The 22,971-nt window shown below is 44.2% G+C and overlaps 1 long non-coding RNA gene across 1 annotated transcript; it reads left to right on the forward strand.

Annotated features, from left to right (window-relative positions):
* The first annotated feature begins 18,044 nt into the window (after window positions 1-18,044).
* On the forward strand, window positions 18,045-20,890 carry LOC113630287 (uncharacterized). Its single transcript, XR_003436888.1, has 3 exons — window positions 18,045-18,728; window positions 19,149-19,285; window positions 20,776-20,890. It is a non-coding gene; the product is annotated as an uncharacterized LOC113630287 (long non-coding RNA).
* The last annotated feature ends 2,081 nt before the right edge of the window (window positions 20,891-22,971 follow it).

Below are 22,971 nucleotides of genomic sequence, written 5' to 3' on the forward strand. Positions count from 1 at the left end.
TTCTCAGGTAGACCTGCCCCAGCCCAGGCCTGAAGCTAATTAATCCTTTACTTACACTGCCACAAACCCTACCCAGCAAATTAGAGTTGGTTTATTAAGTGCTTCCTCTCCCTACAGAGACACTGTTCATGCACCTCTCTCCCACCCACCCCACTTAAAAACAGAAAAAGAAAGAAAGAAAGAAAAATAGCAGGACTCTCTGTCCACCAGGACCTGTATAGCCTCATAGCAGCCTTCATCAAGTCTGCTTTCAGGTCCCCTGAGCCCTACATCCCAGATGAACCTCGTGGGACCATTGAAAATCTAAGCTTCTGGGGTGGCATGCAAAGGCTTACTTTGCTCCTCCACTTAAAATACTACCCCCCACCCCCACCCTTGTTTTGGTCGAGTTGTGCAGCTTGCAGGGATCTTAATTTCCCGACCAGGGATGGAACCCGGGTCCCGGCAGTGGAAGCGTGGGGTCCTAACCACTGGACCGCCAGGGAATTCCTGAAGTACCTCTTTTAGATCACGTATATTGTGCTAGTGAAGGTGCAGTGCCTACATCTAGAAACACTTGTCAGCGTGCAGAGACATCTTAAAATGTTCCCGTGAAAGAAAAGCTTAAGGAAATTTCACAGGGCATGATTCCACTCCAGTGGAAAGGATCACCAAGATTCTTTCAAGACAGTGGGAGTAGCTTCTAATATGACAAAATAGGGAACACTGGCAACTGTTGAAAATTTGCTGGGGTCCAAGGGAATCCTGGAAATCTCAAAGAGTTGTCACTCTTCATAAATCATAGCAAGATCCTATTTGACCCACCTCCTAGAGAAATGGAAATAAAAACAAAAATAAACAAATGGGACCTAATGAAACTTAAAAGCTTTTGCACAGCAAAGGAAACCATAAACAAGACGAAAAGACAACCCTCAGAATGGGAGAAAATATTTGCAAATGAAGCAACTGACAAAGGATTAATCTCCAAAATTTACAAGCAGCTCATGCAGCTCAATATCAAAAAACCAAAAAACCCAATCCAAAAATGGGAAGAAGACCTAAATAGACATTTCTCCAAAGAAGATAGACAGATTGCCAACAAACACATAAAAGGATGCTCAACATCATTAATCATTAGAGAAATGCAAATCAAAACTACAATGAGGTACGACCTCACACTGGTCAAAATGGCCATCATCAAAATATCTACAAACAATAAATGCTGGAGAGGGTGTGGAGAAAAGGGAACCCTCTTGCACTGTTGGTGGGAATGTAAATTGATACAGCCACTATGGAGAACAGTATGGAGGGTCCTTAAAAAACTAAAAATAGAACTACCATACAACCCAGCAATCCCACTACTGGGCATATACCCTGAGAAAACCATAATTCAGAAAGAGTCATGTACCACAATGTTCATTGCAGCTCTATTTACAATAGCCAGGACATGGAAGCAACCTAAGTGTCCATCAACAGATGAATGGATAAAGAAGATGAGGCACGTATATACAATGGAATATTACTCAGCCATAAAAAGAAACGAAATTGAGTTATTTGTAGTGAGGTGGATGGACCTAGAGTCTGTCATACAGAGTGAAGTAAGTCAGAAAGAGAAAAACAAATACTGTATGCTAACACATATATGTGGAATCTAAAAAAAACACCAACACAAATGGTTCTGAAGAACCTAGGGGCAGGACAGGAATAAAGACGCAGATGTAGAGAATGGACTTGAGGACACAGGGAGGGGGAAGGGTAAGCTGGGACGCAGTGAGAAAGTGGCATGGACTTATATATACTACCAAATGTAAAACAGATAGCAAGCGGGAAGCAGCCGCATATCACAGGGAGATCAGCTCGGTGCTTTGTGACCACCTAGAGGGGTGGGAGGGAGAGGCAAGAGGGAGGAGATATGGGGATATATGTATATGTATAGCTGATTCACTTTGTTACAAAGCAGAAACTAACACACCATTGTAAAGCAATTATACTCCAATAAAGGTGTTAAAAAGAAAAGAGTTGTCACTTTTCCTTGAAAATGCCTAGTGCTCTCAGAGATCCTCACTTTACCCTCCTCCCAGGGCCATAAAGTAATTCAGGAGAAACAATCTATCTCCACCCTACCCCCCTCCTCCCAGTTTAGTTTGAGGAAAGGATAAAATGTAAACTTGAATGTACTGATGGCAACTGGGGAGACCCTGCCTGGAATGGAGTTGTCACCAGTGGAGTTTTCCTAGAAGCAGATCCTGCGACAAGGATGTGAATGCAAGTAGGTTGTTGGGCAGTTGATCCCAGGAAGCCTCAGTAGGGCATTAGAGTCACAAGACAGGGAAGGGAAGGAAGCCAATTAAAAATGTTTTGTGCAACAAGTTACTGCTGTGGGCAACTGGGGTGCAAACCCCACTGGGGAACTCGGGGAGATAGTATAGAACACGCACCACAGAGTTAAGGCAACCCAAAGAGAGAGATGGGCTGCTAATCTATCAATTCTTTTTTTTTTTTTTTTTTACTGTATATTTATTACATCCTTTATTATGGACATTTGGTTGTTTTCCTTTTTTGTTGCTGTCGTCACTGCTATTATTAGCATCCTACACACACTGTATCTTTGTACACACCATATCAGAATGTCTCATAGTATAAAGTATTATAAATGTAATTGGTGGGTAATCCATCAGTTTTTTGTTTCGTTTTTGGCTGCGCCGCGCGGCATGCGGGATCCTAGTTCCACGACCAGGGCTCGAACCCATGCCCTCTGCAGTGGAAGAGGGAACTCTGAACCACTGGACCACCACGGAAGTCCCCCATCAGTTCTTATCAGCATTTGTTAAGGGCACTCCAGGCTTTCCTTGCAGGTGGACATAGTGGGCTTCCTTGCCTGTGGCCAGAGAGAGCCCTGAGGCCAAACTAGCTGCTGCCGAAGCTACAGCGAAGGGTGTGTGCTTGGATTCCCTCATGCTTCACGTTGTGTTCTTCCCTCTGTCCTGTCACCGATCCTTCTGGGTGGTGGCCTATCATGACAATTTCTTTAAAAAAAGATTGCCAAAAGGAGGGTCCGTGGTATAATCTCCATGTCTGCTCTTTCATTTGGTCCTGAGGCCGTCATTTATCTCCAATCACCATTCTCAACTCTCCTCAACTTTGGCCAGCAATTTTTTTTCTCATACCTTTCTTTTTATTGAGATAAAATCCACAAACCATAACATTCACTCTTGTAAAGTGAGCAGTGCGGTGGTTTTTAGTATCCTCACAAATTTGTGCAGTCATCACCACTATCTAATTTCAGGTCACTTTCACCCCTCCATAGCCATTAGCAGCCACGCCCCACTCCCTTCACCGCCAAACCCCCCCCCCCCCCGCCCCGCCCCATCCAACCCCTGGCAACCACCAATCTACTTTCTGTCTCTGTGGACTTGCTTGTTCTGGACATCTCCTATGAATGCAATCATATAATATGTTGTCTTTTCCACCTTGCCTCTTTTCCTTATCACAGTATTTTCTTTTTTAAAATTTTTAATTTTTAAAAATTGAAGTATAGTTGATTTACAATGTGTTAGTTTCTGGTGTACAGCAAAGTGATTCATATATATATATATTATATATATATACATATATATATAATATATATGTATATATACATGTACAGATCAGATTCTTTTCCATTATAGGTTATTACAAGATATTGAATATAGTTCCCTGTGCTATATAGTAGCTCCTTATTTTTTATCTATTTTATATATAGTAGTGTGTATCTGTTAATCCCAAATTCCCAATTTATTCCTCCCCTCCTTTCCTCTTTGGTAACCATAAATTTGTTTTCTATGTCTGTGATCTATTTCTGTTTTGTAAATAAGTTCATTTGTGTCATATTTTAGATTCCACATAAGTGATATCAGGATATTTGTCTTTCTCTGACTTCACTTAGTATGATAATCTCTAGGTCCATCCATGTTGCTGCAAATGGCATGATTTCATTCTTTTTTATGGCTGAGTAGTATTCCATTGTGTATATATACCACATCTTCTTTATTCATTCATCTGTTGATGGACTTTTAGGTTGCTTCCATGTCTTGGCTATTGTAGATAGGGCTGCTATGAACACTGGGGTACATGTATCTTTTCGAATTAGAATTTTCATCTTTTCCAGATATATGCCCAGGAGTGGGATTGCTGGATCATATGGTAACTCTATTTTTAGTTTTTTAAGGAACCTCCATGCTGTTCTCCATAGTAACATAGTATTTTCAAGGTTCATCCACGTCGCAGCATGTATCAGTACATCATTCCTTTGATGGCTGAATACTATTCTATTGCATGAATATACCATTTTCTTTGTCCATTCAAGGTGGGCATTTGGGTTGTTTCTGCTTTTTGGCTGTGATGAACAGTGTTGCTATGAACATTTATGTACAGTCTTTGTGTGGACATGTTTTTATTTCTCTTGGGTATATACCTAGGAGTGGAATTGCTTGGTCATATGGTAACTCAAAGCTTAACTTTTTGAGAAACTGCCACACTGTTTCCAAAGCAGCTGTACTATTTTACTTTCCCACCAGCAATGATGAGGGTTCCAATTTTTTCACTTCCTCACCAACACTTGTTCTTCATTTTGGCTGTGGACCTCCCAGTGGGTGTGAAGTGATATTTCATTGCGGTTTGTATTTGTATTTCCCTAATGACGGATGACGTTGAGCATATTTTCCTGGACTTATTTTGGCTACCAATTCTGCTGGTGTGATGATTTAGCCTAGAACTTCATCCCTGAGGGCTCTGAGCCCCCGGTTTCCACGCCAGAAGGAGGCTGGGGTTGCTGTAATTGCCTCTTCACAGTTAAAGTTGGGCATAGGAGACCAAGGGGCACCCCAGGAAATCCTCTGAGTTTCAGAATCCTCTTCTCTGTCCTCATTATATAGCAGCAATCCTATGTCCTTGTGATAGTGAGAGTCAATTACTCTGCTAATATAGTAACTGCTTCTTCTTTTCTTTCTTTCTTTCTTTTTTTTTTTTGCCTGCATAAGGAGTCCAAAGTGACCAGATAGCAGCTTAGATTTAGGTTAGTGGAATGGTTACTGTGTCACCCTACTTTAGGAACCAGAGCCTTTAGTTCAGGAGAGCTTAAAGTTGCAGGGAGAGGAAATACAGATTCCCTAAGTGCGTTGCTGGGAGTGATGGTGGAGGGGTAGTGATGTCTCTGGTTCTCAGATCCATGCATTATAACTTCTAGGGACACACCATCATATAATGGCTGTTGGTTCAAATTATATATTGCGTCTTGAGGGACTGCATCTTAACCCCCTACGGTATCATCCTGGAGCTGGTGTCTTAGCCGTGCTTTTAAGAGGCCATTTGAGCATTCTTTCAGACAGGCAGCTTCTGAGTGATGTGGAATATCATGTCCACATCCTTCATCATAAAGGGAGGCCCTCGGTCTAAGACTTTGTTACACAGGATCCCATGATGGAAAGTCAGACACTTTGTGAGTCTTCTGATAGTGGTGCTGGCCAAGGTACTGGGTGGACAGGAAAGGTAAACAAACCCATACTTGGAATCCAGATGAAATCCAGTAGAGACAAACCACTAGCCCCTCCAGGGTATAAATGGTCCAATGCAATCAATCACCTTGCCACCAGTGAGCAGGTTGGGTTCTTCCAGGGATGGCACTATACTGAGGGTTTAGTGTCAACAGGTGATGCTGACAGGCTAAGTGTCCAGCAGCAGCCGTGACTGGACCAGCCTTGGTGGGAGGGAGCCCACACTGTTGGGTCCTTGCTGAGCCTCTAACTCTGCTGTGCTTATTCCATTCAAGGGCTCACAGTTATGGCACAGTTACAGCTGAATAAAAAGGCTGGGGCTTCCCTGGTGGCGCAGTGGTTGAGAGTCCGCCTGCCGATGCAGGGGACACGGGTTCGTGCCCCGGTCCGGGAGGATCCCACATGCCGCGGAGCGGCTGGGCCCGTGAGCCATGGCCGCTGAGCCTGTGCGTCCGGAGCCTGTGCTCCGCAACGGGAGAGGCCACAACAGTGAGAGGCCCGCGTACCACAAAAAAAAAAAAAAAAGGCTGGCCAATCTCCACTGAACAAGTCGCCCTGCGCACCCAGTTTTTCAGTTGTTCTCCTTCTGATGATTATTAACACAAGACACAAGGATCTACATACTTTGTGCCTCTCTCACAGATCCATCCACACACTTCTGCTTTAAGATCTGTGATCTTCTAATCTTCCTTCATCAAGGCTCCTGACCAATCATTGAAGCCACTCACCACTGCCAAGAAGTCAGTGTAGATCCTTAACTCAGGCCACTTTCCTTTTTTCACAAAATACACTGCCCAAAGCTCTGTCCAGTCTTTCAAAGCTGCCCCTGAGTGGGGAAGTCATGCAGGAACAGTGCGTTTTCAGATCACACCAAAATATTGAGCCAAACCATCCATGAACTTGGCTTGGCTTTTCTCCTTCTCCAACAGGTATGTAGGAAACCCTTCATCAGGACATAGGTATGAGCTGAGGAAGAGTATCAGAACAACAGAGGTAGATAACGGGGAGGTCTGGGCCACATGTTTGTATAACTTAAGGAAGCCCTCTGGATCTGCTCAAGACTGATCCCGAATGTGCCATTTCCAGTGTACTATGGGTTTCTAAGGCACTTGCCCAATCTTATGACTTGGTGGGTCTAACAATACCCAGCTCATAACGGGTGTCCCATGGTTAGGTAGTCTCTACTAGAGTCTCTACCAGAGCCCAGTAGCATTCCAGGAGCTGATTTTTCAAATATTGAGGAGTTCTCTGATGCAGGTGGCATGGCCTTTGTCCAGAACCCTAGGGGTCTGTGTTGCAATTCTCCTACCAAGTCTTGCCAGAGATTTTACGCAATGTCATTTTCCACCATGGGTACCTCTCTGCCATGGGATCTGCCATGTTATATGGCTTAAGTTGCAGGACCCCCTGTAATGTGCAAATGCTACTATAAAACCCTGTTTTGCTCTGGGCCTAATTCAAAATCAGTAGCTTTCTAAGTTAGCAAGAAGCAGCATCCCCAAGTAAGTATGAATTGTCTCTAAAAGCCCGAGGCCAACCTTGCGCTGTCTTCTTAGTAATATGAAATGCAAGATGCAGTATCCTTCCCTTTATCTTGGAGGCAATGTCTTGCTCTGCCCCAGACCACAAGGTTGGAAGGTAAACCTCACCAACGTGGCAGGCTCCTGAATCTCTGTAGAGTTTACCTCCTCTCCTGTTGTACGCCAGAATGGCCAGATATTGTCCACTTCCTGCTCACTAGGTCTGATGAGCATGGTGTCATCAGTATAGTGAACCGGAGTGAGAGGTATAGTAGACCAGTGGGATGTCCAAAAGATTGAGATCACTTGGGACTACATTGCCACAAAGAGCGGGAGGGTTGGTATCACTCTGGACGAGACCACGAACGTGAACAAGTGGATGGAACTCCTCAGGGTCCTCCTTTCTGATGAGGATTGAAAAGAACTCATCTGCCAGGTCAAAGATGCGCCCAGTGCAGAGGCTGCGTTCACCTCTGCTGGTGAAGATTTCCAAAGAGCAAGAGGCAGCCACAGAAGGGTGTTGATCAGGGGAGTGATATAGTTATATTTGCACTGCAAAGGGTCACTTGGGATTCTGTATAGGGAATAGATTGGAGGAGAGGGGCAGGAATAGATGCAGTCAGAGCTCATGTTTTGTGCCCTTTGCATATTTGGAGCTGTTGCCTGGTGGACTTGGCGGTATTCGCTGAACAGCTAAGTGAAATAGTGAACGCCCAGCCCACCTCTGGACCCTGGGTGCTGTCCTTATTCTTGAGCCAGTTTTTCTGTTACTAGTAGCCAAAAGCATCTTAATGGATAAAGCTACTGGTAGGATGTAGCCCTGGAGCTGCTCGAGGTCACTTGTGCCATGACATAGAGAGAACCTACCTTCAAGAGAAGCCAACACAGAAAAACCGAGCCAATAGGTTCAGAAAGACAAATTCCCAAGGCTATTTTCTTTTTTTAATTTTATCGGAGTGTAGTTGGTTTACAATGTTGTGTTAGCTCCCAAGGTTATTTTTTGAACTCCTGAATCAGCAGTGCTGGCATGTTCAGTTACATGAGCCTATTAACTAACCCCCTTCCCTCCTTATTTTTAAGCCAATTTGAACTGAGTTTCTGCCATTTGCAATGCAAGAGTCCCGACTCTTACAAGGTTGAACCAGAAGGCGTGAAAATGCAATGGCTCCCGCCATGGGATGGGACGAGCAGCAGAAAGTAGAAGCCGAGCAGGCTCTGATGGAAGGGCTCTAACTTGACTTTGCCATTTGTAAACATAAAGATCATTTTGAGATTGGCTGTTGAAACCAACTAGAGTTGGGTTGGAGCCAAGTACTGTAACATAAGAATCTGACGGACTTAGGAGCAGATGGGGGATGGCACAGTGGACATTCAGCGCCCACCCACATGCCCCTGGCACACTCCATTCCATTGCATGTTGACTGCATCTAACTGCAGGCGGCTGCAGCTCAGTCTGAGCACTTCCTGTTGGACTAGGAGTGCTGGAGAGTCAGTGCCTGGGAGTAACTCTGAGCGTTTTACACTGTCTCCCACTGTCCCCAGTCACCCACAGCAGCAACCAGAGTTCCCCTCATTTGCTTCTTTCCTTCTCCCTGTCTCACTTCCTGTACTTACTTACTTATGGATTGAATTGTGCCCCCTTCAATTCCTATGCTGAAGCCCTAACCCCAGTACCTCAGAATGTGACTGTATTTATTTGGAGATAAGGCCTTTAAGGAGGTGATTAAGTTCAAATGAAGCCATTAGAAAAGACAAAAACTCTAATTTGAAAAGATACATGTACCCCAATGTTCATAGCACCACTCTTTACAATAGCTAAGACATGGAAGCAACCTAAATGTCCATTTTTATTTTTTTTAACATCTTTATTGGAGTATAATTGCTTTACAATGGTGTGTTAGTTTCTGCTTTATAACAAAGTGAATCAGTTATACATACACATATGTTCCCATATCTCTTCCCTCTTGCGTCTCCCTCCCTCCCACCCTTCCTATCCCACCCTGTAGGTGGTCACAAAGCACCGAGCTGATCTTCTTGTGCTATGTGGCCGCTTCCCACTAGCTATCTATTTTACATTTGGTAGTGTATATATGTCCATGCCACTCTCTCACTTTGTCCCAGCTTCCCCTTCCCCCTCCCCGTATCCTCAAGTCCATTCTCTAGTAGGTCTGTGTCTTTATTGCCGTCTTGCCCCTAGGTTCTTCATGACCATTTTTTTTAGATTCCATATATATGCGTTAGCATACAGTATTTGTTTTTCTCTTTCTGACTTACTTTACTCTGTATGACAGACTCTAAGTCCATCCACCTCACTACAAATAACTCAATTTTGTTTCTTTTTATGGCTGAGTAATATTCCATTGTATATATGTGCCACATCTTCTCTATCCATTCATCTGTCGATGGACTAAATGTCCATCGACAGAGGAATGGAAGAAGGTTTGGCACATATACACAATGGAATGTTACTCAGCCATTAAAAAGAATGAAATAATGCCATTTGCAGCAACACGGATGGACCTAGACATTATCATACTAAGTGAAGTAGGACAGACAGAGAAAAATAAATATCGTATGATATCACTTATATGTGGAATCTAAAAAAATGATACAAATGAAGTTATTTACAAAATGGAAATAGACTCACGAACATAGAAAACAGACTTATGGTTACAAAAGGGGAAAAGAGGGAGAGGGATAAATTGGGAATTTGGGATTAACAGATACACACTACTATATATAAAATAGATAAACAACAAGGACCTACTGTATAGCATAGGGAGCTCTGTTCAATGTTATGTGGCAGCCTGGATGGGAGGGGAGTTTGGGGGAGAATGGATACATGTATATGTATGGCTGAGTCGCTTTGCTGTGCACCTGAAACTATCACACGATTAATAATCGGCTATACCCCAATATAAAATAAAAAGTTAAAATTAATTAATTAAAAAAACAGACACACCTACATATTCACACTTATAGAGTTATTTTTAAAGTTTATGTATACAATGATATTTTCCTTTAATTTCCTCTATGTTATGATGTGTGGCATAAGAAGAGAAAAAAATACTAAAATTTTCCATTTTCTCATGAAAAAAATGATATCAACTGATCTAGAAGGACTTTCACAATGTATACTGTTAAGGACACGGGGAGGGGGAAGGGTAAGCTGGGATGAAGTGAGAGAGTAGCACTGACATATATACACTACCAAATGTAAAATAGATGGCTAGTGGGAAGCAGCTGCATAGCACAGGGAGATCAGCTGGGTGCTTTGTGACCACCTAGAGGGGTAGGATAGGGAGAGTGGGAGGGAGACGCAAGAGGGAGGAGATATGGGGATATATGTATATGTATAGCTGATTCACTGTGTTATAAAGCAGAAACTAACACACCATTGGAAAGCAATTATACTCCAATAAAGATGTTAAAAAAAATAAACACACACACAGAAAATAAAGGAATAAGTAAAAAAACAAAACAAAACAAAACCCAGAAATAGACTCACAGACATAGAAAACAAACTTATGGTTACCAAAGGGGAAAGGGGGGGAGGGATAATTAGCGATTTGGGGTTAACAGATACACACTACTGTATATAAAAATAGATAAAAACAAGGACCTACTGTATAGCACAAGGAACTATAGTCAATATCCTGTAATAACCTATACTGGAAAAGAATCTGAAAAAGAATATGTACATATATATAACTGAATCACTTTGCTGTACACCAGAAACTAAAACAGCATTGTAAATCAACTGTACTTCAATTTAGAAAAAAAAAAATGAGGCCACTAAGGTGTGCCCTAAACCAATCTGACTGATGTTCTTATAAGAAAAGTTAGGTCATACAGAGAGACAGCAGGGGTGTACACAGAAGGACAACCATATGAAAATGAAACAAGAAAGCGAAGGCCTCTGAGGAATTCAACCCTGCTGGCACCGTGATCTTGAACTTCCAGCCTCCAGAACTGTGAGAAAATAAATTTCTGTTGTTTACGCCCCCCAGTGCGTGGAATGTGGTTATGGCGGCCCCGGCAGACTAATACATTCCCCCAGCCCTCTCCCAGTGCCTCCTGGGACCACTTCCCAAATAGATAATTTGCACTCAAATCTTTGTCTCAGGTACCCAACTCTCAGACCAGTGATGAGAAGGTCCTTGAGTGTACGGAGCTTTATAGATCAAGCTGCAATGCTCAGAAGTCAGGGGCACGAATGAATGAATGAATGGCTTTAACAGTCATTAGGAAATTATTAAGCACAGTTAAGTACCTTAACTGTGTCCAGGGGCAATAGAGTACAGGGGTTAAGTGTGGATTTGGGGAGAATTACCTGGTGGTCCAGTGGTTAGGACTCTGCCCTTCCACTGCAGGGGCCACGGGTTCCACGCTTGGTCCAGGAACTAAGATCCTGCATGCTGTGCGGTGTGGCTTAAATAAATTTTTTTGTTTAAAAGAAAGGGATGTGGAATCTAAAATATGGCGCAAATGAACCTATCTACAAAACAAAAACAGACTCATAGACATAGAGAACAGACTTGTGGTTGGGGGGAGGAGGAGGGAGAGGGACGGACTGGGAGTTTGGTTTTGATGGAAGGGGAGCTTAAAAACAAATGGCAACAAGTTTGGGGTTAGTAGATGCAAACTATTACATTTAGAATGGATAAAAAACAATGTCCTACTGTATAGCACAGGGAACTCAATATCCTGTTATAAACCATAATGGAAAAGAATATAAAAAAAGAATGTCTATATGTGTGTAACTGAGTCACTTTGCTGTACAGCAGCAATTAACACAACATTGTAAATCAACTCTACTTCAATTAAAAAAAGAAACGGGGTGGAGGTAACTTCTTAGGATTTCCCTGGCGGTCCAGTGGTTAAGACTCCACACTTCCACTGCAGCGGGCACAGGGGTTTCATCCCTGGTCGGGGAATTAAGGTCCCGCATGCTGTGCTGTGCCGCCAAAAAAAAACAAAAAATGTGTGGGATTTAGAATCAGACAGAACTGGGCTCACATCCTGGCTCTACAGTCTCTTGGACCGGTCGCTTAACCTCTCTAAGCCTGTTTCCTCTTCTGTAAAATGATGATACCGTAGTATCTGCCTCGCTGGGGTGCTGGGAGGATGGCCTGAGAGGAGGCATGTCAGGCATGCTTAGCGCCTGCCAGGAGGGTCCACACTTAACCAGCAGCAGCTAATCCTAGTAGTGATGGTGTTCATGACACCTAAGTCCCTCTAACCCACGTAACTGGAGGGCAGCCTGAGCTCTGGGACGACTGCAGGCCAGGTCCTACGCGGAGCTCCATGGCTGGGGTAAAAGGAAATAAAACTGTGGCATCCCTGTCTTTGCTGAGTTGCTAGTCCGGGTGGGAAGCCAGGTGCCCTGAAACGAGTTGGCTTTCCATGGCGGGTTTTCTTATGTCCCAGACAAAAGAGCATTTGGAGGGTGAGCGGGGATCACCGTTCTGGTACCTACGCGGTAGCCTCTAAGTTCGAGGACCCGGATCCTGTCTTTGGCTTTCCATTTATCGCCAGAGTCCAGCATAGAGCCCCACATGGATGCATACATATGCCTATAAATTGGGGGGCAGGCCCCTTAGAACTGCAGCTTCTAGGCGTGAAAAATAGGTGTAAAAGCCTTCTTCACAGGATGTTTGCGTTGTTCCAGTGATGTTAGTGAAGGGCTTTATAAGTGGGATTATGTCTCTGAATACGAGACGATGACCCTTTATGGCCAGGTACTCTGCGTCCTGGATAAACAAGACGGTTCTCAAGCCAGACGGGATTAGGTGAAACTTCCCTCCACTTCCACTTATAAACTGTGTGGACGTCACCACGAGGAGTAACTTTTCTGTGGATTAGCACAATTCAGCATTTAGTAAGCTCTCGGAAAAAGCTACCCAAAAAGCACCTTGCTGGGTCCCCTTCGTGTTTGGACATTTGAACCTCTCCTACAAGCTTTCTGCTCAGTTCTCTGTTTGACCACTAGAGGTCAGGCTAACCCCAAAGTTCAAAGCACCTTAACTGTGTCCAGAGGCAAAAGCGGACTTGGCCTGTGCAAAGTGTACACATGCGCCTTCCCAGGTGTGCCTGTGTCCCCCGCAACCAGCGCTTGGATTTCATCCCTAGGCTGCGCTTGGATTTCATCCCTAGGCTGCGCTTGGATTTCATCCCTAGGCTAAGAGGATGGAGACGGCCAAACGGGGCAAATGAGTTGAGTTACTTCTGAGAAATCATCAGGGTAAAAAGGAGACAAAAGAAAGAGAAAGCTGGAAGTCATAATAATTTCTGAGTCTTTAGGAAAAAAAAAAAAGGATTTCCCTGGCGATCCAGTGGCTAAGACTCTGTGCTTCTACTTCAGGGGGCGCCGGTTGGATCCCTGCTCAGGGAAATAAGATCCCACATGCCGCGAGGTGCGGGTGTGGGGGGAATTTCTGAGTCTTAACTATGTGTGGAACTTTTAAAAGAATTTTACACATATTAACTGATTTAATGCCTATAAAAGTCTATGGGGTGGGTATGGTTAGTTTCATTTTACACATGTAAAGCTGGCATAGGGACATAAATGACTGAGATTGGCCTGAGCCCAGGACTTACTGCCATGAAGAGCCAGCTAACTTGTTTCAGGCCTGGAGCTATGAACCACTAAAGGCTCTGAGCAATTTCCAGGTGCTGATTCTTCCCGTCTTTGGGCCAAATCTTTCAGGCGTTGGACCAGACAGGGCCCTTGATCGCTCCCTCCTCCTTTCCTGTCTGTGGCTTTTTGGGGATCACACGGACATAGGTTCCAATCCTGACCCTGCAGCTTGCCAGCTATGTGGCCTGGGCAAGTAGGACCTCGCTGAGCCTCAGTTTTCCCCTCTGTCAAGTGTAGAACCTTCCTCACAGGTCACCCTCCAACCTCTCTGACTCCTCTTCTGTCTCTGCTGGAATGTGAGTTCCTGGAGGGAAGACTCCTTGTTTAGTACATTCTTTCTAATGCTTGGAACAGTGCCTGGCACATAGTAGGTGCTCAAGAAATACTTACTGATATTTGCTTGACTCTTCCCACTGGATGTCCCTGGAAGTGGAAGTATTCCCCTCTTTCGATATTCCCACTGAGACAGCATGACATCAATAATTTCCTAATGACTGTTAAAGCCATTCATTCATTCATTTGCAAACACGTGTGCTTCTCTCCTGACAAGTTCTGGGACTACAGAGAAGCATAAGTTGCCTACTCTTGAGAGCTTCAAGTTCAGGATGAGACAAGCTGGTGATTATGAGTCCAGGTCTCTGCAGTCCAGTCCCCTGTTGGATCCACCATCCCTAGACATTTCCTGTGTACTTGACCCTCGCCCACTTACAAGCAGAACTCATCAGTTGTCTCTTTGGTTAAGGGAAGAGTAGCACTAGGGCTGGACAGTTTCAGCAGGTGCCACCAAATGTCAAGAACCGGGAGCGTCTCTGAGGCTGCGCTGGAGAGAGGGCCGTGGGCAGGCTGGGTCCAGGCTGAGCTCTTCTCTGAATGGACAGGCAAGGAGGAGCCAGGCTTCCCAGTCCAAGTCGCCTGCTAAGCCTCCTAAGATCCATTGCTAAGCAGCCAACCACACTCAGACGTGTCGTGCACAGCCTTGGATCCTAAATGCAAATGGACGTATTATAACCCAGCCATACCTGCTTGGCTTCAGCTAATTCGGGGGAGTCTGGCTCATGGACAGATTTGATATCAGGGGGTAGATCAGATGGACCTGCAGCAATGATGGGGGCTCACGTGGACATCACTCCTCACGATAATCAGTCAGCAACATGGCAGCTGCTGCTGTCCTTACTGGACCCCGTTATGTGGCCTTTCAGCCCTGACACTGTGCAGGACTCGCTCAGAGGTCACAGCATACATTTCAGCTGTATTTTCTAGGCGTCATTATTCCAAGTCCTGATATAAATCAACCCCCACAGCAGCCTTGGGAGCTAGGTACTGTTATCAGCTCCAGTTTACAGAAGAGGAAACTGATGAACACAGGTGGAAGCCATTGGTCGGAGGTCACGCAGCTGTAAGTGGCAGAGCTAGGATTTGAATGCAGGTGGTCCAGCTCGCCCTCCTGGATGCTGTAAATAGACAAAGGCTGGGGTGGCTTTTCCTAGTCTGGAGTTTGGCTTTTTCTTTGGCTCTTGATCTTAAAAACTGAGAATATGCTTCTGTTGTTCTCTGCTTTTACGGTGACAACTGTCTCCCTAAGGCAGTGGGTGAGTGACTCATGTTACGTTGTTTGGGGGATTGGGGTGGGGAAGGACGGCAGAGTAACAAGAGATGGACATATATCACATCTGCCTCTACGTATCCTGCTCCCCCTCTCCTCTGGCTTCACTTAATTCTACTTCCTGTCAGCCTCAAGTCTTGAGGATGGGTTCTAAGATTCTGTGGCTGGCCCAGGCCTGCCCTTCTGGGATGCCCTCTTCCTCCAGGGCAGTGCTGGCTAATAGAAATATAATGCGAGCCACAACACACGATTTTAAACATTCTGGTAGCCCCCTTAAAAGGGTAAAAAGACACCAATGCAATTAATTTTAATATTGTGTTAACCCAAACTATCATTGCTTCAATGTGTATTCAGTGTAAAAAGTCATTACATTGTTCTTTTCCATACTAAATCTTTGAATAAGCCAGTGTGTATTTTATACTTACAATCACTGTTCAGACTAGCCACGTTTCTTTTCTTTTCTTTTTTTTTTTTCCACACTGCATGGCTTGTGGGATCTTAGTTCCCCGACCAGGGACTGAACCCGGGCCCTCAGCAGTGAGAGCACAGAGTCCTAACCACTCAACTGCCAGGAAATTCCCTCTTTTTTTTAAATCAATTTTTTTAAATTGAAGTTTAATTGATTTACAGTGTTGTGTTAATTTCTGCCGTCAGCAAAGTTAGTTATACATATATATACATTCTTTTTAATATTCTTTTCCATTATGGTTTAACCCAGGGCGTTGAATATAGTTCCCTGGCTATACAGTAGGACCTTGTTGTCCATCCATTCTGTATGTAATAGTTCGCATCAACTAACACCAGTCTCCCAGTCCATCCCTTCCCCAGCTTCCCTTCCCCTTGGCAACCACAAGTCTGTTCTCTACGTCTGTGAGTCTGTTTCTGCAGACTAGCCATGTTTCAAATGTTCAATAGCCACAGGTACTCACTGGCTCCTGTATTGGGTGATGCAGTTCTAGACCCTGGATCTCTCTGTCCTGCAACTCCGTCACTGATGTCAGCAGGTGGCTCTGAGTCCCAAGACAATGTTTATCTCCAGCTTACTCTCTCCTGGAAGAATGAGCTTGCTGTTAGTGGAGAATCTGCCCTTGGTTTGCAAACCAATTGCATTGTGGGATATTTTCTAGAAGGCAAATGCTAAGCCCTAACCCAAGTTTGCTTGACTTACAGAGAGCAGGACAATAGTCATTCATTCAGCAACTACTTACTGAAGACTTCATAAGTTCAAGATTCTGCTCAAGGGCCTGGGCAATGGGAGCAAATTCTCTCTATGGAGAGAGGATTGGAGATCTGCAGAGGGGTCCCCCTCAAACCTGCAGCTGAGTGCTGATCAGCGCATACGCATGAGGTTCCCCAAAGCCAAGAAAAAACCACCAAGAAGAATCAGGCGGAGCTTACGCATGTCGGGAATTATCTGTGTTCTCACTCTTGGGGCCCAGGGCAGGCCACCCCAAAATATGCCTCAATGGCATATTGATTTTTTGAATTAAATAAGAAACAGCTGATGCAAATGGGACACTTTGACCCTCCTCCGTGTCTCCCTGAAATCAGGAAATAAAGCCCTCATGTGAAAGATGCCCTCCCTGCATCTGGATGTAGGACACCCTTACCTCCAGAGGTAGGGAATTATCAGGCCAAGAAGCCTGTATAGACAAAACCTTTTTTCTTCTTCAATTTACTATCCCAGGCCCCAACTCTGTTTAGATTCTTCACTAAGTTTCTTTGTTCAGTCAATTCCTCACAAATGTATTGTTTCTTTGTCTAAAAAGTATAAAGCTGCCTGCTTTGGCCATTTCCTAGGTCCCATTTCTATAGGGCCTCCACGTGCATGAATTAAAAAAATTTTTTCCTATTAATCTGTCTTGTGTCCGTTTTATTACGTCCAGCCACAAGAACTCAAGAGGGATGGGGGGGGAAATTTCCCCCTCCCTAACACCACCAACCAGAAAGGAAAGAACTCCTAACATGTGGGATATGGAGCAGAATCCTGAGAAAGATATTGCCTTGGTTGTGCCCAAATTAGCCCTACACTAAGGTTGTTCGGGACCTGCCTAGCAATCTTAAAAGCAGGCCTCAAAAGGTTCAAATTATTTCCACTAACTTAACTACATCCTAAAACAAAACCTCCAAATATTTGAAAGAATACAAAACAAAACAAAACAAAAAAACCTTCAGCACTCAACACTGTAACATTCACAATGTCTGACATCCAATAAAAAATTACCAGGCATACAAAGACACAGGAAACTATGAGTTACAATGAGGAGAAAAATCAATCAATAGGAACAGATCCAGAAATGTCAGAGATGATTTGTAGACAAGGACATTAAAACAGCTACTAGAAATGCATACCACATGCTCCAGAAGGGAGAGGAAAGCATGAGCATGTTAAGGAGAGACATGGGAAGTATTACAAAAGACCCAAATCAAACTTTCAGATCTGAGAATCTTGAGGAAACCCAAGCAAATCTTGGCTCCTACACTTGCTGTTTTTACCACGGGCACGTTAACACATCTGTCTCAGCCCAGGTTTCCTCATCTGCTGCGTGCTAACTAACATACCTCGAGCGTTTGTTCCGTACTAAGCGCTGTTCTAAGAGCTTTCCACAACAAAACTGCATAGGCGGGGGCTCCGGCTGGGGGCGCCCGCCCGGGTCGCCCACCACGCCGCGCCCCGCCCCACCTCGCCCCGCCCCGCCCCGCCCCACCTGCCCTGCGGCCGCCCCTCGGCCACCCCGGAGACGTGCCCCGCGTTTCTACGCACCCGCCGGGCGCAAGCGTGGGAGAGCCGCCAGCTCCGGCGCCGGCCGCGCGTCCTCAGGAGGCAGCCGCGGGGCGGGACCGAGCGGGCAGGCGCAGCCATGTTCTGGGCCCCCGACATGTCTGAGCGCCCGGACGATGCGGCGGGAGGCCGCTCCCGCTGGGCGGCCGTCAAAATCTGGGCAGGCGACGCGGGGGCTCCGCGGCCTCACTTGCAGGCCCGTCACGGCTGCTCTGCGCTGACCGCGGGGCGGGTCCCCGCGGGGCCACTTCCCAAAGTTCCAGCCCGATGGGGGTTTGCCTCAGCGCCGGCGTGCAGAGAGCCAAGACCAGCTCCGAGAGCTCAGGGGAGGGCTTCGCATCCGTTCAAGTGTGCAGCCCGAGAGGCTGGAACAATTATAAGCTTCGCGTCCCCAGATGGAAGCTGAGGAACAGGCATTACCTTCAGCCGCAGGGTCTCGTTTGCCACTTGAACTTTTCACTTGCTCAGCACCTAACCCAGACCCCCAACAGGTCTCTTTTGATGGACGATTGAGTTTAATAATCCTTGTCAAGCCAGACACAGCAGACGTTGAACCTAAATCGTCGCGCACCCAGATCCACTAGAGGGCAGGTCTACACCTGCTGAGTTCCAGCGCATCCTGCAAAGAACTCAGGAGACAGGAAAAGAAACGTCCTTCCTTATATGCTTAGAGGTATTTTTCTCCATCAACCTTTATACCTGTTGAAGATTTTGCCCCTAACCCCAGGTCTTGTAACATATCCCCATGTTCAACATCAAAATAAACAAACTGTTCTGTTTGGCTCAGGTTAAGTGGAACTAGTCTAGGATCAAAAATCCTGGGCAGGTTTCTAGATTGAAGAAACATTGAGATTTTATTCGGCAAGGTCACTTTTAAATTTCAGAAGTGAAACCATAAAAATCAAGATGAAACATTTCAAGTTTCGGCGTTACTGTATATAGGACCACCTTTGGCTTGCATGCTTAATGATTTTTGTCTACTCAGTCGTGATATACATAAGGCTATGATTGGTACAACAATGAATGCTATCTCTTGCTCAAAAAAAAAAAAACCAACTACATAGGTGCTGTTATTATTGTCTCCATTTTACAGATGAGGAAATGAAGGATGAGGCACAGAAGGCTTGAGAAACTTGCTGAAGGTTCCATAGCTCAGAAGCCTGGTGGATCCAGGATTCAAACCAGAGTCCAAGCTCTTATCCTCTACATTCTTCTGCCGTTCTCAACTCTGTAAGATTAAAAGAATAATCATGCTTGCTTCGAAGGCTTAAAATGTTTTAAAATTATTTTTATTTCAGCTTTATTGAAGTATAATTGACAAGTAAAATTGTAAGATATTTAATTGTATGTCATGGTGATATGATACACGTACACATTGGGAAAGGATTCCCTCATCTAGCTAATTAACTCATCCATCACTTCACATATTTATCTTTTTTTTTTTTCAGTGAGAACATTTAAGTTCTAAGTTTTCTAGATTCTACTGTCTTAGCAAATTTCAATTATAAAATACAGTGTTATCAACAATGGTCACCACGGTTTTTTTTTTCAAATTGAAGTATAGTTGATTTATAGTGTTAATTTCTGCTGTACAGCAAAGTGATTCAGTTATACGTGTATATGAATTCTTTTTTATATTCTTCTCCGTTATGGCTTATCATAGGATGTTGAATATAGTTCCCTGTGCTGTACAGGAGGACCTTGTTGTGTATCCATTCTATATATAATAGTTTACATGTGCTAACCCCAAACTCCCACTCCATCCCTTCCCCACTCCCTCTCCCCCTTGGCAACCACAAGTCTGTTCTCTATGTCTGTGTACGGTCACCATGTTTTACATTAGATCCTCAGACCTCATTCATTGCATAGCTGAAAGTTCATAGGCTTTTTGTGATGGGTGAACCACACACATGGTTAGCACACTCCCATGGATCGTCAGAGTGTTTGTTCAAAGTGAAAAAGGAACAAAAACTTCAAGAGGGTTCAGAATCCCTGGTGAGGGGAGAGAGAAGGCCTGTAAGGTCTCAAATGAACACTAACACCCACTATTTACCAACTGTGGGACGGAAGGTTCAGGCGGCCACAGCCTGCTCTGGGCTGTTGTGTAGAACCGTTGCTTCCCTGGGGTCCCTTAGAGACCATCTCACGTCCCCATGTGCCTTTCCCTGGAAAGGAGCAAGTGATGAAGAGTTGCAGCTTCCTCTTCCTTTCTGCTTTGCATGGAGCATGCCAGCTCTGCTCAGAGAAGCAGCTCAGGGAAGGCTCTTTAGTGTCCTTTGCTCTTTTTTGAGTCTCCAAAACAGCACACTTTTTTTGTTTAACGATATGGCCAAATCTCAAAAAGAAGCACACGTAGACATATTGAGCAAGTGATCCAGGGTAATCTGGCTTCTAAGGTGTCCTTTGCTGAGGGGGGAAGGATAAACTGGGAGTTTGGTATTGACGTATACACACTACTATATTTAAAATAGATAACCAACAAGGACCTATTGTATAGCACAGGAAACTCTACTAAATATTCTGTAATAACCTAAATGGAAAAATAATTTGAAAAATAGATATATGTATTGATATATGTATAACTGAATCACTGTGCTGTATACCTGAAACTAACACAAGATTGTAAATCAACTATACTCCAATATAAAATAAAAATTTTTTTTAAAAGTGTTCTTTGATGCATTTTGAAACACAATTTGATTTAATTTGTTCTGGATTAGGTCGACGGAACCTCAGTTTGAGCTCTGGTCAACTCTGCTTTTTCCTGTCCAGACCTATCCTTGGGACCAAATAATAGAGAAGAACACATCTCCAGTTCACCGTAGACATCACTGAACAGGTTGGAACTATTTTCTTTTATGAAACTATTTGTTTGCATAGATACTTCTGTAAATTTTTTCAAAATTAGGTTAGTATGAATGATACATTTATTCCTTAAAAGTTCCATTTATTATTTCTTATTACAAAAATAATGCATGATCCCCAGAGAATATTTAGAAAATGTAGGTAAATAAAAAGAAGGAAACAAAAATTACCAATAAAGCTGCCAGCACACTTTAAATTTTGATGTATAGTTTCCCAGCATTTAAAAAATGTCTAGGGACTTTGCTGGTGGCGCAGTGGTTAAGAATCCGCCTGCCAATGCAGGGGACATGGGTTTGAGACCTGGTCCGGGAAGATCCCACATGCCGCAGAGCAACTAAACCTGTGCGCCACAACTACTGAGCCTGTGTGCTGCAACTACTGAAGCCCACGTGCCTAGAGCCCATGCTCTGCAACAAGAGAAGACACTGCAATGAGAAGCCTGCGCACTGCAAAGAAGAGTAGCCCCTGCTTACCGCAACTAGAGAAAGCCTGCGTGCTGCAACAAAGACCCAGTGCAGCCAAAAATAAATAAAAATAAATAAATTAATTAAAAAAATAATGTCCATCTGATGAAAATGGGGTCACACTTCTAAAAGTTGATGTATCGTGGCTGTCTTGCTCAGCCATTGCTTGTTCTTCTGTAACATAAATTTTTGTGTGGCTCCATAATAAATATATAGTAGGTTACATTTAATGCAAATTTGAACTACACAGTTAGAAATAGTAGGATATAAAATATTAATTAAAATTTGCTTTATGTGCAAAATTTGAAAGAATGTAAATGCTTTACATTTATTTTTGGTAGGGAATTTAATCTTGCATAATGTGAGTTTTGCATTCTGCAATATCTCCAGCAAAACAATCCCTTGCATAAAATGTGACTGTCCTCTAATACTGTCTATTTAGCCAGCCCCCTGTTGATGGTCACTTATTATTTCAATGAGCTTTCTTGAAGATAAATCTTTGCGCACACCCATGATGATCTCTTTGGGAAAAATTCTTAGACGTGGAATTGGTGGGTCAAAGCTTTTGATGCACATTTTCAAAATCCCATCCTTAAAGGTGGTGTCGACATTTTTTCAACAAATATCTACGTAGTGCTTACTATGTGCCAGGCACTATTCTACGAACATCCTCATGATGATGATATGCAGTAGGTACTATTATTATCATCCCCATTTTACAGATGATGAAGCTAAGTCAGCAGCAGTTGCCCAGGTCACTGAGCTAGTAAGTGCTAGGGCTGGTTTTGGAGTCCTAGCTCCTAACCACTGTGCCATGCATGCTGCTTCTCCAGCATTTTGAGCAGTATAATATGAGGTGGTCATTTTCCTGTACGCTTGCCCACAATGGGCAATATCTATCTGCTCAAAGGGATTGTGAATATTCAGAAATACTATTTACGCTGGAAATCAATCCACCTGTTAGGGAACCGTTGACTGAAATCACCTGCCTTGGCCAGGCAAGACGATAACCACTTGCCTGAGTTGTCTCACAACAGGAGGTCTCGATAAGGAACACAGTGCTGCCACCGAAAACTAAGTGGGAGAATTCGGGAGGGGCCAAAGGAGGGAGGAGACACCAGCCCATATGTCTTCCCACCTCCCAGAATCCTTTGCACTGGAATCCATCTTGGCTGAGAGGTGATGCTTGTACCACCAGGAAGGACCCTGAGTCAGACTATGGGCCAAGCAAGATGCTTGGCTAGAGACAACCTGGAAACTAACCCCATTACCATAAAATCTGAGACTACAAGCCACGTGGCAGAGCAGTTCTCCTGGGTTCCCTTACCCTGCTTCTGTCTGCCGGGGCTCCCCTTCCCAATGAAGTCTTTTCTTTATCAGTACGTGTGTCTCCTCGGACAATTCATTACTGAGTGTTAGACAAGAACCCACTCTTGGGCCCTGGAAGGGGTCCCCCTTCCTGCAATATGCCCAAAGTATTTCTGAACACTGGTACTATGAGAGAGAGAAAGGAAGCTCTAGTCCTTAGCTATCAGTGAATTGCTAGCCTGTTTGATTTCTTTTTTAAGAAACCCCATCAAAGTATTT

Source organism: Aethalodelphis obliquidens, unplaced genomic scaffold (assembly GCF_003676395.1).
Source record: "Aethalodelphis obliquidens isolate GAN/ISIS:26980383/991018 unplaced genomic scaffold, ASM367639v1 scaffold30, whole genome shotgun sequence".
Lineage (NCBI taxonomy): Eukaryota > Metazoa > Chordata > Mammalia > Artiodactyla > Delphinidae > Aethalodelphis > Aethalodelphis obliquidens.